The 22,311-nt window shown below is 42.7% G+C and overlaps 1 long non-coding RNA gene across 1 annotated transcript in view; it reads right to left on the bottom strand.

Moving 5' to 3' along the window:
• LOC142830488 (uncharacterized) overlaps nt 1-22,311 on the bottom strand; it is a 166,895-nt gene that overhangs the window by 54,964 nt on the left and 89,620 nt on the right. The window contains exon 2 of the long non-coding RNA XR_012905781.1: nt 20,783-20,908. This is a non-coding gene — a long non-coding RNA (uncharacterized LOC142830488). The remainder of the gene's footprint in view (nt 1-20,782; nt 20,909-22,311) is intronic.

Below are 22,311 nucleotides of genomic sequence, written 5' to 3'. Positions count from 1 at the left end.
AGTCTGTTTGGGCAAAAATCACATTGGGGAAGAAAACTATCAGATCCTCCCCTGGGATAGTGCTTGGGGTGTGTTATAGACCACCAGGATCCAATTTGGATATGGATAGAGACCTCTTTAATGTTTTTAATGAAGTAAATACTCATGGAAACTGTGTAATCATGGGAAATTTCAACTTTCCAGATATAGACTGGAGAACAAGTGCTAGTAATAATAATAGGACTCAGATTTTCCTAGATGTGATAGCTGATGAATTCCTTCATCAAGTAGTTGCTGAACCAACAAGGGGGGATGCTATTTTAGATTTGGTTTTGGTGAGTAGCGAGGACCTCATAGATGAAATGGTTGTAGGAGACAACCTTGACTCGAGTGATCATGAGCTAATTCAGTTCAAATTAAATGGAAGGATAAACAAAAATAAATCTGAGACTAGGGTTTTTAATTTCAAAAGGGTTAACTTTAATAAATTAAGGAAATTAGTTAGGGAAGTTGATTGGAATAAAGAAATTATGGATCTTGAGGTGGAGGAGGTCTGGAATTATTTTAAGTTAAAGTTGCAGAAGCTGTCAAAAGCCTGTATCCCAAGAAAAGGGAAAAAATATATAGGCAGGTGTGTTAGACCAAGCTGGATGAGCAAGCATCTCAGAGAAGTGATTAAGAAAAAGCAGAAAGCATATAAGGAGAGGAAAATGGGAGGAATGAGTAAAGAAACCTACCTTATTGAGGTTAGAGCATGTAGGGACAAAGTGAGAGAGGCTAAAAGTCAGGTAGAGTTGGACCTTGCAAAGGGAATTAAAACCAACAGTAAAAGGTTTTATAGCCATATAAATAGGAAAAAAACAAAAAAAGAAGAAGTAGGACCGCTAATTACTAAGGATGGAGTGGAGGTTAAGGATAATCTAGGAATGGCCCAATATTTGAACAAATACTTTGCTTCAGTTTTTAATGAGGCTAATGAAGAGCTTAGGGATAATGGTAACTTAACAAATAGGACTAAAGATATGGAGGTAGATATTACCATATCCGAGGTAAAAGCCAAACTTGAACAGCTTAATGGGAGTAAATCGGGGAGTCCAGATAATCTTCATCCAAGAATATTAAAGGAACTGGCACATGAACTTGCAAGTCCATTAACAAAAATTTTTAATAAATCTCTAAACTCAGGGGTCGTAACATTTGACTGGAGAATTGCTAATATAGTTCCAATATTTAAGAAAGGGAAAAAAAGCGACCCGGGTAACTATAGTCCTGTTAGTTTGACATCTGTAGTATGTAAGTTCCTGGAAAAATTTTTGAAGGAGAAAGTAGTTAGAGACATTGAGGCTAATGGCAATTGGGACAAATTAAAACACGGTTTTACAAGAGGTAGATCGTGCAAAAACAACCTGATCTCCTTTTTTGAGAAAGTAACAGATTTTTTAGATAAAGGAAATGCAGTGGATCTAATCTACCTTGACTTTAGTAAGGAATTTGATACAGTACCCAAGGGGAATTATTGGTTAAATTGGAAAAGATTGGGATTAATATGAAAGTTGAGAGGTGGATAAGCAACTGGTTAAAGGGGAGACTACAGCAGGTCTTATTGAAAGGTGAACTGTCGGGTTGGAGGAAGGTTACTAGCGGAGTTCCTCAGGGATCAGTTTTGGGGCCAATTTTATTTAATCTTTTTATTGCTGATCTTGGCACCAAAAGTGGAAGTGTCCTAATAAAATTTGCGGATGACACAAAGTTGGGAGCTATTGCCAATTCAGAAAAGGATCGGGATATCATACAGGAAGATCTGGATGATCTTGTAAATTGGAGTGATAGCAATAGGATGAAATTTAATAGTGAAAAGTGTAAGGTTATGCATTTAGGGATTAATAACAAGAATTTTAGTTATAAGATGGGGACACATCAGTTGGAAGTAACAGAGGAGGAGAAGGACCTCGGAGTCCTGGTTGATTATAGAATGACCGTGAGCCGCCATTGTGACATGGCCGTGAAAAAGGCTAATACGATCTTGGGATGTATTAGGCGAAGTATTTCCAGTAGGGATAAGGAGGTGTTAGTGCCATTATACAAGGCATTGGTGAGACCCCATTTGGAATACTGAGTGCAGTTCTGGTCTCCCATGTTTAAGAAGGATGAATTCAAACTGGAACAGGTACAAAGAAGGGCCACTAGGATGAGCCAAGGAATGGAAACCCTGTCTTATGAAAGGAGACTCAAGGAGCTTGGCTTGTTTACCTTAACCAAAAGAAGGCTGAGGGGGGACATGATTGCACTTTTTAAACATACTAGAGGGATAAATACCAGGGAGGGAGAGGAATTATTTAAGCTTAATACCAATGTGGACACAAGAACAAATGGATATAAGCTGGCTAGTAGGAAGTTTAGACTTGAGATTAGACGAAGTTTTCTAACCATTAGAGGAGTGAAGTTCTGGAACGGCCTCCCAAGGGAAGAAGTGGGGGCAAAAGATTTATCTGGTTTCAAGATTAAACTAGATGGTTTTATGAAGGGGATGGTTTGATGAGATAACATGATCTTGGTAATTAATTGACCATTCATTATCAGTGGGAATAGGTCAATGGAGGGATGATAGGAGTTACTATAGAGAACTTTCTGGGTGTCTGGCTGATGAGTCTTGCCCACATGCTCAGGGTTTAGCTGACTGCCATATTTGGGGTCGGGAAGGAATTTTCCTCCAGGGTAGATTGGCAGAGGCCCTGGAGGTTTTTCGCCTTCCTCTGTAGCATGGGGTACAGATCACAGCTACAGGATTCTCTGCATCTTGGGGTTTTCAAAGTATTTGAAGGCTTCAATATCTTTGATATAGGTGAGAGGATTATTCTGGGAGGGGTGGGTGAGATTCTGTGGCCTGCACTGTGCAGGGGGTCAGACTAGATGATCATAATGGTCCCTTCTGACCTTAAAGTCTATGAGTCTATAAGTGATGGCCACAAGTTTGTGCACGGGGATGGCAGATCTCAGTCTGGTGTCCTGTCACCTGAGAACAAGGGTGAGCCAATCTCAGAGCTCAAGGAAGGTGGCTTTCTGCATGAGGAAATTCTGGAGCTACTGCTGGTTGCTCCATCACTACTGGATGATGCAGTCCCACCAGTTTGAACTGGTAACTCACCACCAGAAGTGGCGTTTCATGGTGTTCAGGGGATTAAGGGGCATGTGCAGCATCAGGAGTACCAGGACCTGGGTGATGAAGGCCTGTGGCCTGGGCTGGTTCTAATCCTGCTGGAGCAGCATGCGGGTAGTTTGGAAATACTGTGCCATGAGGCACAGAACGAGGCCCGCAAGCCTCACACTGCTTTGCAGCAGCTCTGGCTCCATGATGTGACTGCTGTGACATCCACAAGGGCAAGCAGAGAACACTGTGTCCCTTTTGTGTTCCATGAGCGGAGAGGCAGGGGAGGAGTGGCATGTGAGACGTGGCCGTAGAGAGGAGCCCCTGAATGCATGCATCACGGCCTGCCTGACCAAGCTGCCACAGGAAGTGTCCACCCTCCTGGCGCCCTCCCCAGAGTGCTTCTAGGGGCTCTAAGTCCAAGGCAGGCCCCAATCAGTGTGGATGTGCTATTTAGAAATAATTCTGACTACTTACAATGCTTTCCCATAGCAGGGATGTGTTGTTTTATTTTGTTATTTCAGGAGCTATTATTTCAATTTTACTTAGTTCAAAATAATTTCCTAGTGTAGACATTCCCACTCATGGGCTACGTCTAGAGTGCATCCCTCTGTCGACAGAGGGATGCCAATGAAGCACATCGAAATTGCTAATGAAGCCGGGATTTAAATATCCCATGCTTCATTAGCATAAACATGTCCGCCACTTTTTTCAACAAGTTTTGTTGACAAAAAATGGCAGTCTAGACACGGATCTGTCGACAATAAAACCTTTTTCGACAGATCCTGTAAACCTCGTTTTTTGAGGAATACAGGATCTGTCCAAAAAGGCTTTATTTTTGACAGATCTGCGTCTAGACTGCCATTTTTGTAGAAAAAACTCCACGTTGAAAAAAGCGGCGGCCATGTTTATGCTAATGAAGCATGGGATATTTAAATCCCAGCTTCATTAGCAATTTCGATATGCTTCACTGGCATCCCTCTGTCGACAGAGGGATGCAGTCTAGACGTAGCCATGGGTGTTTGGTTATTAAAGGAGACCCCTCTTTGCATGATTGGTCCCTTCTCTCTAGTATATCTGTTTAAAGACAATGTTCACACCTAAGCCCCTTCTAATGATGGCTTTGGACCCCATCTGAGAAGAAAACATTTTACCACTTCCTTAGTGTTTCCTTGGGGAGGATGCTGGCTATATTGTTGGTTGCCACATTATTTGCTTTGCTAACACATTGGTGTCCTTGCAAATAATTCCCACATATCCCCAGAAAAGTTGTGAGTCTCGCTGTGTTTTACTTTGCTAAATTTGATGAAGTCTGCTTATTTGTAACAGCGGCATATGACCATAAATAGTAGCATGCCTATGTCTAAGTCAGTCCAAACACTTAGAAAGTATGTTTTCCCACCTTGCCCCGCATCCTCCACCCCAGCATGCTCATTTCACAGATGTGGAAATAGAGGCACAGAAAGGTTTCCCCATAGTGAGTTTATAGGGGGAGCGGTTTTCAGTCCTAGTCCCAAACTTCATTTTTAGAGACAAATTATTATAGTTATAGCTAACCACTTTAGAAAACAAATTGCAGAATCTCTCAATGCAAACAGAATCATGCAAATCGGAGAATATGCATGTTCCAGCAATTAACACCAAATGTTTTCAGAAGTGCTACTGATTTTTAGTGCCTTTTTTTGGCAAGCTAACTTGAAACATGTGGGATGAATTTTGAAAAGCACCTGTGACTGAAGAGCGCAAAATCCACCGAGAGAAGCATGCGCCTCAAACACTTGGGTGCTTTTCATAAATTCCCTCCTCCCCCTTATGCCAGCTTTGTTAGAGATGAACAGAACCCACAGTTCCAAATGACAGTAGCTAGCCTTTTGAGTGTCTCTGAAAATCAGGCACGAAAAGTGGGATTTCAAAGGGGTACTAATGCTCAGGAGGCTGGGCAGTGTGGCTCCCAGCCCTGATACTCCTAACCCCTACAACCTCCTGCCCCTCCACACCTCTGCCCTGAACCTCCCAGCCCTACTTTGAACTCCTGCATCCCCACATCTCCAACCTCTGCCCTGAGTTCCTTTCTGCACACACCTCAACTCCTTGTCATGAATCCCCTGCAAGCCATTTCATACTTAAATTTCTTACAGAGACTGCCCTGTCACAACCTCCTGCCCTGCCCCATGTATGTTACTTTCACTCCTGCCTCCAGGATCCCTTTCATATCCTTCCTCCATTTCACTGGTACCTCCAGATACCAAGGTCACTGGCTTCTACCCAGCACTCTTCATAAATGTCTAGATCTCTCAAGAGATCCACAATCATCATGTAGTTTTCCTGGTCATTGCAAGCCTAGCCATGTTTCTAGTGATTAATCACCCATAACTATTGCCTGACTCCTGTTAATAAGTGGAGTTCCCTCCCCCAGAGAGGTATACACAGAACAAGAGAATAGCATAATATCTGGAAAGAGGGTTCCAACTATGGGATTGTTTCCCTCTGTTCCTTTTTTATCTTCTTTCTGAAGCTTCCATCATCCTCCACACTACAAAGGCTGTCATATCAGGGATGGGACCATACTACTGTGACCAGAAAGTCTCATCTATATACCTTTGTCTCCCTTAACTCCTGCAAGGGCCACGAGTGCCTGCCACTGAATGCACAACATGTGCCATCCCAAAAAGGCAGGTCATGCATGCCGCATTCAATGCAATAAGCTGGATTGCTCCTGCACTGTTGCAAGATTTTTGCCTACAGTCTCTTTTCACTCTTTTATTGGTTTGTTAATTGGGTTTAAAATATAAGCAGTATTGGGAATTAAGGGTTTGACATGACACCATTCAATTCAATGGAAGTTTTTCCGTGGATTTGAAAGAGAGCAGATTCAAACCCACTCCTGAATAAAGTCTACTGGTACGTGGTTCTGCTGTAGACCTCTTCATGCTGGTGTTACAGCACTTGTTTGAACAATCTGTGCATACTTTTTTCCCCTTCACATTCGTTTCCTCCCCATAGTTGCAGAGCTCACAGGGCAATAGTCTGTAACAAAGTTTCCAGAAAGTTGGTAGTCTAATCATGCCATACCTAGATATTTTGATCAATACATGACCCATTGTGGAAACAATTCATTAACATTAATTGTAAAAGTGATTTTATACATTCAAATGAGCCCGTTTTTATCATGCTAAAGTGCATCCTGTTACATTTGCACTTTAACTGAGATGGGGTTCTGGTGGATTTGCAATTGGAAATACAGTTCTTCGAATGAAAGTTTAAAATTCTTTGCAGTTCAAGAGAACCCGTGAGAACTACTGTTTTTCAGAATAATAACTTGGTAACATATCTGAAGGAAACTGTCTTGTTTTGTTTCAAGTAGAGAAAACAAAAAAATAGCTTTGAAGTATAACAATTCTAAGAACAATTGTATTTGAAAATATACATTCCCTGGGATATATCCTACAGCTTTAAAAGTGAAATGTTTGAATGAGCTCTTTTGGGCAAAGTAGGTGGTATTCTCTCTCCCCTCTTTCCCTCCCCCTCCCGCCGCCCGCCCTCCAGCGGACTGCCCTGCTAGTTAAAGAGTAGTTCTTTTTGCACAGGGAAGTGCTCTTAGTAGGGAGTGTGTTCCCCAGTCTCAGCTGCCTGATGCATCACAGGAGACAGGAGAGAAATAACTGTAGTTGCTACATTGCCAACTCTGTTGAGGGCATCCCGGAGGCAGTAAATAAGACAGGGTGCTTTCATATTGAGCAGAATTCACCAGATTTTTTGGGTGGGTGAGGGAACAGTGATTACAGTGTTTCAGCATTAAAATACTGTCAGCATTTCACTCAAATGCAAAAGATCCTTTGGGTTTTATTATATATGTATATTGCAGAAAAGCAGCAAGAAGCTGCTACAGGCAGGGGACTTAGTGTACAAACCTCAAAGAGCTTACATTCTAAAAAACAAGCCCTATCTATTATGCATTTCGTAAAGCTTTTCTGTTTGTGGTATAGGGTTGCCAGATGGTTTCAACAAAAATACCGGACACCCTTGACAATACATCACAATCTACTGTCAGCCGACGGTCAGGGCAGTGTGTGTGGGTATGTCTCCTAAGTCTTTAACTGCTAAGACACGAAGTCTCGTCGCAGCGGGCAGCCCAGAAGGCTGAAAGGAGCCCCGAGTGCTTAACGTCCGTGACTTTACTGCTAGGACCAAGGTCCCATCGCAGAGGGTAGCCAAACAGGCTAACAGACGCCCCAGTGTGTAGGAAGAGCTTATTACACCTTAGATTTTAACTGCTAGAACACAAAGTTCCTTCGCAGCGGGCAGCCTGGGAAAGGCTGGAAAGGTGCCCCAACGGATCTTGTCACCTGGGAGTGACACAGATCCAAACGCCCAAGCTCTCCCTATGTCTGTCCCTTTATGACCGGCTGAAGTTCTTTTAAATTGTTCTTGGTTCTATTACAGCAACTGAAGGAGTCAGGTTAAAACTTAAACAGTTACAGGTTTATTAAAGGAACTTATAAATCATATGGTTACAATGGCTATTGCTCTATTTCTTAATTATTAGCAAAATATAGATCTTAAAATGGTTACAGGAAAAAGGTAAAGATAGAAAATAGAAAATAATGGTACCAAGTGACAGCTTAATCTTTAAAGAGCTCTAACACTATGTATATATACTTAAACAAAGGACCACATCCAGGTACAATTTTTACCCCCTTCTGTGCCTCTCGACTCCAGCGTGTCAGGCCAGGGCCGGTCTCTCAATTCCTCGGAAAGACGAATACGAGGTGGGCGTCCCCTCTGGAACCTCGGGAGGTCAAACACCAAACCCGACCAGCAGATAGATGGTAGATTGACACACAAAGCAAATGTGCTGCTGGACTCATCTTTATACCCCTGGGGGCCCGTATTCTCTTTCTTATCTTCAGAGGCCAAATTTTACTGGTCCATTTTGTGGTGCCAGTTCTTACAAGCAGGTTACAAGTTAATTTACACTTGTAAGAGAGGAAGATAACTAAATTAGGACTGCCGGATGTTCTTGTTGGGCGGGAGATTCCTTCCCCCGTGGACGGGTATGTGTTCGTATCAATATGGGTTTCAGTCAAGGGCACGATGTACAGCCTCTTGGTCAACAATTAGTTTGACCACCCTCCTATCTCTGCTTACAGTTGGTCACGGTCACTGAGCCAGCATATCTAAACCTCCTGCTCCAAGGTTTTCAAAGAATATGCTGTTTTCCAGCTCTTATGTGCCCTGCATGGTTTTAAGCAGACAAAGATGGATGTTAAAATGGGGCTTTATGTCTGGCTACATCTACATTACATCTTATTTAGAAAATACCAGACATTTATATTTTCTCAATTTGTTTCCCAAACAGAAAGCTCAAATACTGGACTGTCCAGTTCAAAACCGGACACCTGGCAACCCTATTTGTGGATTTATTTGTGCAAAATAAAGTCATCCTTCATGATTACCTACAGATACCAAATTTTGCATAAACAATCTTGCCACTTAAATTAGCTGAATGCACTACTTTTTACCCTGGAATATGCTGGGTAAAGGGGTTAAATAATTATTTTTGTTTTTCATTAGAAAAAGTCATGACTATTATGATTAGAGTTCATAAAAAATATTTGCTAACAAAATTAAAATTGAATGTGGTCTATTCAGCGGTCACTTCAGTGCAAAGAAAATGTTTACTGTTACAAATGACAAAATAATTCAGATTAGTTACGGAAAGAGCAATGGCAGCTTTACAAGCTTCTGTTTCAAATTTACTATGTACGTTAATTATCCAATAAAATGAATAATATTTGAAGTTGAAATCCTACAAGCTTAAATCTGTTCTTTTACTTCCCTTTTGCAAGCACATTAATAAAAAATTCTATTACCTATATTTAATTTCTTGAACTTTCCTATAAGTGCCATCTACACAAAGTGACTTTGCTCGGTCAATGGCGAGCTTCGTCTGCTCTTATGGCTCAGGGAAGCAAAATAATTCAATATTTTGGCCATACTAGGTGTGTGGACTGTACTGTTTTTAATGGTGGGTTAATAGATTTGGATCAGGAGGTTTTTCCAACATGGTTAAGGAGCGGGATACCACAAAATGTGAAAGTGTTTGCAAGAGAAGCAGACAAGTAGACGACTGAGGCTGGCATTGTTGGCAAAGCAATGGGGTGAGGGAGAATGTCAGCCTTGCAAGGCAAGATGATACAGTAAGGCAAGGCTAAAATCTGCAGCGCTCTCTCATAGGATCTGTCCCTCTTCAGCTACTACACATGTAAGTGAAGGCTACATGCCCTAGTCCTGTGCCCTCCCCCAATATTTACCCAAAATTCAAAACACAGCAGAAATACCCAAGTCTGCACCAGAGGAAGCAGTTACCCAAGAGAAGCACAAAAGTTTTATCAGAAATCCATCGGCGCTGCTCCTTCCCATTCCCAGCAGTGGTAAGGGCACACGGTAAGCTAAGGGGACTTCCAATTTCAAATTCAAAGTTTTCAAAAATTGAAATTTTACACATTTGAAGTTTCACATTGTCAACAGGATTAAAACCAGCCAGGTTTTTGTTTGTCAGTTTTTCACCATTCTTCACTAAAATGACAACATTTACTAGAGTAACTGCAATAGTGTCAGAGAACAGAAAGGAATGAATGCAATTAGAACACCAGACACTACGCACAAAAATTCCTGGAGGCAGACAGTACCATAGATTGCAAAAAGTCATGCTGCCAACAGTGCACATAAGCAGTAAATAGCTTTAATATGCATGTTCCAAGGTAGTTGGGGAAAAAAAACAGTAAGGGCTGGTAATAAGATTATTAGTATGTGAGCTGGTCAGAACAAGGATTAAGCTGAGATTCATGGTAATTTTCCCCCTTTTAAAAGAGGGAAAAGACAGCAATAAAACTGAGTTTTCCCCTAAATTTCAGGATTAAATACAAGCAAGATATTCTCTCTTTTTTCACTACTGGGTCTGACTCGTATGGTCTCAACACAAGAACATAAGAACGGCCGTACTGGGTCAGACCAAAGGTCCATCTAGCCCAGTATCCTGTCGACCGACAGTGGCCAGCACCAGGTGCCCCAGAGAGGGTGGACCGAAGACAATGATCAAGCGATTTGTCTCCTGCCATCCCTCTCCAGCCTCTGACAGACAGAGGCCAAGGACACAATTTTATCCCCTGGCTAATAGCCTTTTATGGACCTAACCTCCATGAAATTATCTAGCTTCTCTTTAAACTCTATTATAGTCCTAGCCTTCACAGCCTCCTCTGGCAAGGAGTTCCACAGGTTGACTACACGCTGTGTGAAGAAGAACTTTCTTTTATTAGTTTTAATGTATTCAAGAATACATTTGTAAGTAGATGGCTTGCAGAAGGTCATAAGTTAGATTTTTTTGAAAGAAACTTCCCCTCAGGAAGAAAGTTAGTTTTTCCTTTGGTACCAATAAACTTAATATTTAGCCTTTAGATACTGTCTTAAATCAAGTCTTTCAAGGATTTACAAAATAAGTGATTTTATGTGTGGAGAGGAGGGCGCAGGAATTTAGTTTGCTTACTATGTTCGGTTCCAAACCTACAGCTGTGCCTGCCTGGGAAGATTTTGATTTGAATGGAGTTCTGCATGGAGAAAGGGGGTTGCTTTAACAAACCTCCTCCTCCACAAGAGAAGTTGAAGCAGTTAAAGATAAAAAGCCCTGAAAACTATTCAAGTGTTACATCCATTTATTTTAGATTCTTGCTGCTTTCTAATCAGCCTGGTCACTAAAATCAGACTAGTCAAATTCACTTTTGTTTAACCAGTCCCCCTCTCAGGTTCTCAAACTACCAAAATGAAACAGGAGTTAATGGAAGGAAAATTGGACCACTTCTTTGGTCTCAGGCAGAATGAAAGGTGGTCAATGTGCAGTTTCCTAGACTTTCAGAAGGAGCCCAGATGCTCAGAATCTCCTCTGCTCTTTCCACGCTTTCCACTGGATGTGTCACCAGAGACAGACCACCTTGGCTCTGGTCAGTAACTGTAGATTCTTCTGTGCATCTCCCACTGTGTTCTCCACAAGGGCAGCCTCGCCCAGTGTCTTTTCAGTGGGTCCTGTGGGAACGCACCCATAGCTCTCCAAAACTAGTCATCAGGCTTCTTCCTTGCAAGCTCCCACAGCTGCCTCCGATGCATCGCCTACGTTGGCTGAATTCCATCCAGCCTGTCTTCAAACCATGTCTTGAAAACATCTGGACATATTTGTGCACTTTATATTAGTCACTTCCTCACCTTGTGTCCCTCCCTGGCATCAAGTGGCAAGATTCCGCCTCCCTCCCCACCATTGTTTTGCTTAAAGGGTTTTTAACTTTTAAATTAGTTCATATTATTCAAAGGGTGTTTTTATAGAAAAAATGTCCAGTACAATCCAGGTTCCTGTCGTATGCTGTACCTTTCAGCTTCCATTTGCCTTTAGTGAGGTGCACTGGTTAATATTACACTGGGTCAGAAGTCATGACGCCTGAGTTCTGTTCCCAGATATGCCATTGGCCTGCTGGGTGATCTTGGAATAATTCCATTCACCTCTCTGTTCCAACCTCCACCTTTTATCTGTCTCATCTACTTAGGCCATGTCTCTGTAACACATCTGGTGACATGCTCTCCTATGGGCATAAGAAAACCACCTTCTGGAGAGGCAGAAGCTCTGCAGTTGGCAGTGCACATGAGCACTTATGCTGCTGGAATGTATGTCAGTCTGGGGGATTTAGGTAGTCCCTAAATCAAACTACCTGTTAAACCTCATTCCAGGGGGAATAACAGGCATTTCGAACTAGGGCTTTATTTCGAACTACTGGGTTCCTGCTGAGTGTAGACACGGGCAGTAAATCCGGACTTGTAAATTTCAAAAATGGCGACCGGCCGGGAAGATGCAAATCAAGCGCAGGATATTTAAATCTCGGGCTTGATTTGCAACTTCGAACACCTACATTAGCCTCCCTAGTTCAAACTAGGGGGCTAGCGTAGACATACCCTTGGGGATGACCATTCTGGTGTGGGACCAGGAATGAGAGCTTCAGAGCGTGGAAATGGGCCTCCAGGCTGGGACCAAGGGGTTTGGCATGCAGGAGTGGGCATGGGCTCCGGTTAAGGTTCAGGAGGGGCTTCCAGGTGCAGATTCAGGGAGGGAGTTCAACCAGAGTTTGGGGTGCAGAAGGGGATTCCAGTTGAAGGCAGAAGATTTTGGGTGCAGGCTCTGGTCAGACAGTTCTTATCCCACCCACCATGGTTCCATGCCATTCCCGGAAGCTACCTGAAGCCAGGTGACTACACCGTGCATGCTGGCAGTAACCACAGACACCGCCTCTGCAGCTCCTAGCCAATGGGAGCTGCGGGGGTGGCACTGTGGGCACTGGCAGCATGCCCTGGCTGCTCATTTTCCTGGGAGGAAGAGGAGAATGCTGGCTGCTTCTGGGAGCTACACAGGGCCTGCCTTAGCCCTTCCAAATGGGCTTTTAGTGGCCCAGTCAGTTGTGTTGACTGGAGCCACCAGAGTCTCTTTTTGAGCATGCATTCCAGTTGAAAACGGGAGGCCTAACGATCCTAGGGGACACTCTTTCTTACTGTAACATCCACCTATTTTGATTAGGTCCTTCAACACTACTGTAATACGAGTACTGAACAGAGAAAGGCCTTCAAGTGCCCTTGTTACAGCCACAACCCAGGCAGCTGGATTCACTGGATTTAAATGAAATTTTCTTGTAAATGCCTTTTGATTATTTATGTCAGTCATTGATACAATCTCGTTAAAAGTACCCTGAGCCAGACATACTTAACACAAGCAGTACTTTTACACCCAAAGTAGCCTCATTAATTTCATTGAAGTTACCTGTGGAATAATATGGCATTCAGTGTAAATATGGAGCTATGAATTTTGCCCTGTATGATTAGCTGGGAAGGAATGGTGCTATAGTCTCTGAATATGTGTATTTTACTGCAGTGTAAATATATATTTTCATGCTTCCCAGGATCAATTCATTATTAATGAGGATTCTATATGGCTAGGGAGTTCTAGGTCAGTCAAGAGAGTCCTAATGAGGTATCTGAAAATGCCTTGTTAAAATATTAACAAACCACTCAAAAGCCTAGGTCATTGTAGGGCTTAGCACACAGCTTTAACTAAAAACAAAACATAACATCAGATAGTGGCTCAGTCCAGCTATTCTTGAGTTATTTTATAACATAAAAACACCTTTGTAAGACTAAGAGAAATGACATAAAACAGAGGCAGAGTAAAAGCAGAAAAATACTGAAGGACAATTATTCTGATAAAGGCAAATATATTGATTTTTTTTAATTTACATGCACGAAAGTGTAGCTATTGGTCTGGCATTTTTTGTCTTCAACCTAGCTAAAGAGTTCAGATCGCTCTATTTTAAAGGTCATACAATGTATTTATGCAGTAGATGTTACAGTAAATGTGCCAAATACATTTACTCCAATGACTAAATCCTACCACTTCCTCTTGTAATAAATTTGTGTGATCTGACCTTTCACCTCCATTCACATAGATAAATCTTCTGTCCAGGCCTTATACATATTGAATCTTGACTACTTCTTTCTGGCTTTGAGAAATCATACCTATTCCCTCCCACTGTGTTCATATAAAACAGTTTCAAAGACAGTTTTCCTGGCTCATTGCTTTCACCCTCTTCAACTGTTTGTTTTCATCACTCATCTGTAACCCCTTCCTCAAAGCACTGGACACTTGTCTCCACTTTTGAGGCCCTCTACAGGTTATTACTGTCCTATGTATCATCTCATAGACCAAGACATCCAACCCAGATTCTGTTCAGCAAATTACACCAGCCTTGAGTGTCCCTATAAAACTTTTCCACCTGTGTTCCATCATCCATTGTGCTTTGAAGGAGGTTGGGAACAAAGGCTTATTTAGGCCAGATAGAAGCCTAACATTTGATTTTTAGGAGTTTTATAACTTAGCAGACAGGTATTGCACGTGTGTCAGAAACTGCTGAGTAATCATTTTTGTGACAGAAAACTTGAGCTGTGACTACAGAGCTAGAAAACCCTGGTGTGAGTGAGCACAAAATTTGTGCAACATGAACTAGTATTAATAGTACTGGATGGGGGACAATCTACCCCCCTCCCTAACAAACAAAACTGTCCAATTTAAAACCAGACAAATGGCCAATCTTACACTAAGGGTATGTCTACACTACAAAGTTAGTTCGAACTAACGGACGTTAGTTCGAACTAACTTTAATAGGTGCTACACTAGCGCTCCGCTAGTTCGAATTTGAATCGAACTAGCGGAGTGCTTAGTTCGAACTAGGTAAACCTCATTTTACGAGGACTAACGCCTAGTTCGAACTAGCTAGTTCGAACTAAGGGCTGTGTAGCCCTTTAGTTCGAAATAGTGGGAGGCTAGCCCTCCCCAGGTTTCCCTGGTGGCCACTCTGGCCAACACCAGGGAAACTCTATGCCCCCCTCCCGGCCCCGGACCCCTTAAAGGGGCACGGGCTGGCTACGGTGCCCGTGCCAGGTGCAAGCCTGCCAGCACCCAGCTAGCAGACCCTGCACCTGGCACGGCACAGAGCCACCCACCCGATGCCCCCCAGCCCACCCCCTCTTGCCGGGACCAGGCTGGTGGCTCCCGGGAGCTTGCCCTGGACCGCAAGAGGCGGGCACCTTCCTGGGCTAGTGCGGACATCGTGGACCTCGTCCACGATCTCCACACTAGGCACAGGAAAGTGGCCGTCTAGGGCAGGAGAGCTGCCAGCCTGGCCATCCAGGAGCAGGTGTGCATGAAAATCAAGGGGGTCCACTGAGACCCCCGACACTGAGCCCTGAGCTTACAATGGCCGTACTGGGTCAGACCAAAGGTCCATCTAGCCCAGTAGCCTGTCTGCCAACAGCGGCCAACCCTAGGGACCCTGGAGGGGATGGACCGAAGACAATGACCAAGCCATTTGTCTCGTGCCATCCCTCTCCAGCCTTCCACAAACTTTGGGCAGGGACACCACTCCTACCCTCTGGCTAATAGGACTCCATGGACCCAACCTCCATCACTTTATCTCACTTCCCTTTAAACTCTGTTCTAGTTCTAGCCTTCACAGCCTCCTGCAGCAAGGAGTTCCACAGGTTAACTATTTGCTTTGTCAACAACAACAACTTTCTCTTACTAGTTTCAAGCCTGCTACCCATTCCTTTCCTTTGGTGTCCTCTAGTCCTTCTTTATGGGAACTCAGGAAGAACTTTCCTGAATGCACCCTCTCCACCCAACCCCTGCTTTTAGAGACCTCTATCCTGTCCCCCCTCCGTCTCCTCTTTTCTAAGCTGAACAGTCCCAGTCTCTGTAGCCTCTCTTCATCTGGGACCTGTTCCCAACCCCTGATCATGTTAGTTGCCCTCCCCTCTCCCAACCTTTCTCTTCCCCTCTCCCACCTCCTTTTCCCAGTCTCCCCCAGTTTTTTTTCAATAAAGACAGAGTCAATGTTGGAAGAAACGTTATCTTTATTTTGTACATCAATAAGAAGGGGGGCTAAGGAAGGGTAAGTGGAAGGAGGTGAGGGAGGAATGGGGTACGAGCCCCCGATGGGGAGGACTGGGCTGGCTCTGCGGGCTTCTGGGGGTGGAAGCTCTCCTGCAGCCCCCCAATTACTCCCTCTCCCCAGATGGCAGCCTGCGGCAAGTGCAGCTGGGCTGATGGCCGAGTGGTGTGATGTGCCCAGTGTGGGCACTCAGGGCACTCCAAGCCAGAACTTCTTTGCAAGCGGGGCACCCCTTAGAACTGTGTGTCCGGGGTGGGGATCGGGACCCTTTAAGCGCAGCCCTCGGCTAGCCTGAGACAGCATCTCCATGCTCTAAGTCCTCCTTTTATGCCCTGCCGGCACTGCTTCCAGCCATCCTTAAGCCCTGTTCAGAGTCCACTCAATGTGGACTTGCTAGTTCGAACTAGCAAAACGCTAGTTCGAACTAGTTTTTAGTTCTAGACGCGTTAGTTCGAACTAGCTTAGTTCGAATTAACTAATTCGAACTAAGTTAGTTCGAACTAGTGCTGTAGTGTAGACGTACCCTAAGATATTTACCGTTTCTCACTGCTTGAAGAGAACCCTCTCAGCTCTTTAGTACCTATTTGCATCTCATACACAGCACAGTTTAGTGGGTTACTGGAACTTTCATTTTCAGCCTTATTCAAAACACAGAAGTCAATGAAATTATTCCCATTGATCTTAATGGGACTATTCCTATGTTTCAAGTTAACTATGTATTTTAACTCGCTAAATAAGCACCATGAAGAAGAATGTTTGGAAACCATTTCCCTACCTTTAAGCCATATGGCAGAATCTCTTTGGGTGTAGGAAGTTACCTGGTACCTTGCTATCCCAAAATACCATAGCATAAGAGGCGTTCTCCATAAGATCCAGCAGAAAAGTGTTTCAATATGTGCAGAAGTTTATCCCTATTCAGCAAGGCACTGAATAGAAATGGACTGCTGAAACCAAGCCTCAGTTAAACAATGCACCTAATCTCCAAGTAATCCAACAGTCAACAGCAATATATGAAGCATAATTGAAGCATAATATATGAAGCATAAAAACAGCTTCTGCCCTCTTGCAATTCACACCTCCAGATCAGCTACTAGAAGTGGGCCTCATCCTCCCTGATTGGATCCACCTGGTCATCTCCAGCTTGATTCTGGCCTGCATATTTATACCTGCCTCTGGAAATTTCCACTACATGCATCTGACAAAGTGGGTCTTTGTTCACGAAAGCTTATGCTCCAACACTTCGGTTAGTCTATAAGATGCCACGGGACTCCTCGTTGCTTTTGCAGCTTCAGATTAACACAGCTACCCCTCTGATACAGAACTATAAAATAGTTTTATATTTCTGCAACTTATAGATATGTCTCCCCTCTTTGCTCCCCCCAAATCATTTAGGTAGGCTGCTTATCATAAAAGATATTTTGACAATGTGTATTTAATCTTAGTCAGTTGCTATGCAAGATTTTGTTGTTATGCAAGATTCAAAGAGATGGAACATACTGTCAAAGCTAATATAGCTGGAGAACACTGAAGAATTTGATGGACTGTATAGTGTATGGTGTTTGAAATCAAATAATTTTCCGTAACTGGAAGGCATATCCTATTGTTGTACTTAGCACGGAAAGTTAAAAATGATTCTCCAAGGAAGTCATATAAAAATATCCCCCAAACCTAAGTATGAAACATAAACTAGAACTGGTTGAATGCTGAAAGTAATGTTTTAGTTTTCTTATACTAAACCTGTATTCACATGAATATCCTTGTTTAAAAACAAGAATTTTCATTACATACCTGGTGAAATTCTCTCCATGCTGAGTATTGGCTCAAGACAAACACACTTCCCAAGTCTTGTGTGAGCCTTTAAATCAGGATTGAAGTGACCCTTCAGAGGTTCTCTGGGTCCTCTCCTGTCCCTCTCTGAAGGTGAATTTCACTCATATTTACAGAAAATAGATATACTCATTCTTAGAAAGTAGGCAAGTAAAAAAAAAATTGCAATGTGATAAAAGCAGATTGAGATCATAATGTCATCTGGTCGGTGGGCGGGGTGAAAAAAGAGCCAAATGGCTCCTCTGCTCAGAAGGCTAAAGAGACTCATGGCATTTTTCCTTAATTTAGGACAACATAAAACATCTAAGACTAAAATATTTTGCATAAGTCAGTTCTATAATGTTTTTAGAGTAGAGTTTACAAGCACACTCAGTATTGACTCAACTGTTCCTACTGAAGTAAATGATAAACTCATTGACTTCAAATGGGAGCAGAATTAGTCCAATAACAAGTGTACTTGCAAACCCCACCGTTGAGTGCCATGGTTTTGATGAAAGCTAATGAGCTTCCATTTCCTCTTCCCCTTTTCAAAATCATCTTCCCTAGAGTTAAATTCAGTTCCCACTGAAGTCAATATACATTGAACTTCTGTAATCCAGGATCCCCCAGTCCAGTAACATCTGTCATCTGCTAGGACCATGGATGTTCCAAGACCAGAGAGTCCTGGTGGAGGGTGGGTGGCTGGGCTCCCTGTAGCTGGGCTGCCTGGTGTGTTGCATCTGGGCAGCCACGCATAACCCCGCAGGGCTGCCCAGTGGGGTCAGGAGCTTAGTGGACCTGCCCAGTGGGTCTATAAGCTTGGTGCACCACAGTGGCAGGACCTAACTTGGCACACTGTAATGGGGCTGCCCAGAGGGGCAAGGAGCCTGGTGCACAGGGTTCTGGGCTGCAACTGGGCTCCCCAGTATAGAGGGGAAGGAAGTGGGGGGACTGGCAGGGCGGTGAAGCTGGTGGTAAAGTGGAGTCAGCCGGTGGCTCCAGGGCTGGGTGGAGCTGGTAGCAGAGAAGCCAGATATGACCTCCCGTGGTCTAGCAAAATCCCTCATCCAGGACTGGTCAGGTCCTGAGCATGCCAGACCAGGGAGTTCCAACATGTAGCAAATCTCCCAGGGTATGTCTACACTACCCCTCTAGTTTGAACTGTGGTGTACCGGTAGTTCGGAATAGGAAGCTTAGTCCGAACTACCTAGTTCGAGCCCCATGTAGCCGCGCTGCACGGGGTTCGAACCAGCGGGGTTTTAAAAATGGCGGCTCCCCGCTTATGCAAATGAAGCCCGGGAAATTCAAATCCCGGGCTTCATTTGCAAGTGCGGTATGCCTACATTACCCTCCTAGTTCGAACTAGGAGGGTAGTGTAGACATACCCCCATAGACATCAATAAGTCCAGGATTTCATCCCCAAAATTTAGTGTCATAATATGGATGTTTTGCATGATTCCTCACAGGAGATGCTGCTCACAGTCTCCATTACTTGTTCAACTACAAACACTGCTTGAATTAATTCCTAAGAGTCACCTACAGAATGAACTTCTCTAATCCAACATTCTCTGGTCTGGCAACATATGTGGACTGGCATGATTTTAGTTAGCCGGATAGTCACTTACCATAGGCATGACCAAGGTTCCCACAGACCCAGAAATACAGCCACCAATTCTGGTTCTCATTGTTCTGTGATGTTATTTAGCTCTAATTTACCTATAAATGTCTTTTAAGAGCCCAGTAAGCAGTGGAAGTGTTGGTAATGCTGCTAGACAATATTGAGCTCACATGGTCCAGCAAATTCTCTTGTCCAGCACCAGTGAGGTCCAAGGATACCAGACTAAAGAAGTTCAACCTATAGTACTAAATTCAAAAGTAGTGTCTTATGTCTGTTCCAGGAAACAATCATTTGTCTATTTTCAGCAGTCATTTGTGAAGCTGAAAAAATGCTCAAACTATGTTCAAATGGCACATGGGCTCATGTAACCCAGAGCCAAAATTGGCCAGAAACAGAAAAGCAAGTTTAAAATGAAACACAACTATGATTAACATATAGTTGTGTGACAAGATATAACCAAAGTTTCAAAGCAGATTAAAAATTTTGCTTCAATAATTACACAGAAAAAAGTAATGAGTAATCACCAGGGAAAACTTTCAGCGAGAAGCACTATCGGCTTGCTGGATTTAAGGGGGTATCAGACAGATGAATGGGAAAAATTCAGAGTGAACGTAAATGGCAGGATTACTACACCTCATTTTAAATTTACATAGAGAGGGTGTACATTGGTGTAACTTCTTTAACCCCATTGAAAACAGAAAGATGTATAAAAATGAAATGGAGATCTCATTCCTCCATTTCCCCTCAACCCTCAGACACCAACAAAAGACGGGAAAGTTCAACTAAATGGCATGAAATTGCTATGTTAAGAGGCAACCCTGTGACAAAATGGACTGAGGTATACTGTATTTACACTTTACTGCTGGTTCTGCAATAATGCAGATTATCTAATACACCTCTCTGTTGTGTTTATATTCCTTTCACTAGCTGGATTTCTCAAACTCAGAGACTGCTTGTATTACAAAATGAAGAATTATTGCATACAGAAAAGTGCATAACTGCAAACTAAAGTGAATATTTTGAATCTGCTTGAAAGGAAAACAAGAATCCACTTGCTAACACATCTTATTTTAAAATAGGTTGAAATGTATGTAAAACCTAATAATTAAAGATCATACTGTGTTTGTAAAGGGATTCTGTAAAGGCTTGGCTAAAAACCACTTTGAAATTAGCAAATTAAATGTTTTGTAATAGCTGGCTTGGGATGTTTATTATATGTAAAATATTTTTGCTAAACTATGTTCTGTATATTAACACAAGTGCATGTGAGGATATATTTAATACAGATTTTATAAACCATGACATAGGAGCCTTCATCCCCTGATCTGAGTTCCCTTTTCGATGCTGGATACAACCTAATTAACTATTGTGCTGAAACACACACAAAAGAGCCAGACACATCACAATCAAAATTCATTCCCAATCCATAATAGAACATTAATAAACCTCCATCTCATTTCATCCAATCCTATTGTATCCCGAATGCCTTTGAAAAAATGGAGAGGCCTGAAAAATGTTTGAAATATTAAAATACAAAACACTATGAAAGCCATTATAGGCACATGAATTTTTAAAGTATTACAATCCCAATTTTGAGTACTCTAAAGATAATTGTTTACAGCACAATATGCCAAATTTATACACTTGTCACTACTGAAACACACGATTAAGAATCAATTAAAATGGAAATGAATTACTTACAAATTGGAGCAGATGTGAATATTTGAGCTGGTTGAAATTCAGAATTTCTATTTCCAAGGAAACTTCTAACACTTTGAAATTTCCTTTTGTCTCAAAGTGGAATGAAAAAGTCCAATTTTATAAATTCTGAAAAAAAAATGTAAAATGTTAACACACTCTCACCACATTTGAATAATGGTCAAAGTGAATCATTCCACCAGTGTTTGTGAAGTTGTTGTAGCCATGTCAGTGCCAGGATTCAAGCAATAAGATGGGTAATCTTTTACTGTCGATCAAAGCAACAGGCTTTTGCTCCTCAGAATTCTTCCTCAACAGCTGGTCTCTTTGACCAGCAGAAGTTGGTCCAATACATCATCCACCTTCTGGCTTTAATGTCCGTTTTGTCATTTCAAATTTGTCAATTTGTTCAAAATCAGCATTTTCTGATTAGAAAATTGTTCTCAGAAATTTGTATGCAGACCAACGGCATAATTGTGTTATGCAGACTAAGTACAGTTTAAAAATAGAACATAAGCAGACCAGATTCCAAAGCTGCTCCATATGCAGTTCTCCCATTGAGTTCAATAGGAATTATGGGGGCCAAATTCACCATTGGGCCTGATTCCTTATAGACAGGAGTTGCTCCTATTAAGCTAATGGTGGGGTTTGGTTTGTTGATCAGAAACCATGGAGTGTACCTACACAGCACCCTAACCTCGAAATAAGACAACAATTTGCACAATGTAAGTTGTTAATCTTATTTTGATTGAATTTCAAAATAGGTTATTTCAAAATTTGGCGCATCTACACAGTCCCAAATTTCAAAATAATATGCTATTTCAAGACATCCCTTGAATGGATGCCAAAATAGTGCGCCTGTTATTTAAAAAACTATTGCAAAATAACGGGCAGCTTGTGAAGACACGGGGATACCTCTGGTATCCCAAAATAGCCATGCAGTGTAGACATACCCATCCATGGTGATGTAGGTAGATGTCTAGAGAGAGAATCACCAGAAGATTATTTACATTTTCTTCACTGAAAGTCTCTGGGACAAAAATGGCTTTTCAAAATTAAATGGAACAATTCCTTTAGGTCAAAATTTTCTTGGTTAAATGTATCCTCAGCTGGCTGCTGGGACCCAATGCCAAAGGCCCCCAGTGCTGCCTGGGGGTCCCAGCTGCCAATTTCCAGTGGGTCCTGTCTGTCAGACCTGCAGACTACACTCTCAGCCTCAAGAACCTGATTACCTGGGGCTCCTCTGCTGGCCAGGGACAAGGCAGCTCAATTGCAGGTTTTGGGACACTGATTGTCCAACTCAAACCCAGGGCCCTGCAGCCAACCCCAACTGTGGCCTCAGCCTGGTTCAATGAAAGGCATGGATGGCATAAGGCGAAGCAGCTCAGCATCTCCACCCTAAAAATTGTTCCTGTGCTTCTGTCCATGCACCTTCAACATCCAAAAATTCGGAGTCTATTAGTAACATCAGCATTGCTTTAATAAAAGCAGTAGTGAGGGTCAGATTCCCAAATCACCCTTTGCTACCCAAG

Source organism: Pelodiscus sinensis, chromosome 8, assembly GCF_049634645.1.
Source record: "Pelodiscus sinensis isolate JC-2024 chromosome 8, ASM4963464v1, whole genome shotgun sequence".
Classification (NCBI taxonomy): Eukaryota; Metazoa; Chordata; order Testudines; family Trionychidae; genus Pelodiscus; species Pelodiscus sinensis.
The sequence above is the reverse complement of the archived record's forward strand: the minus strand, read 5'-3'. Positions and strand labels throughout refer to the sequence as shown.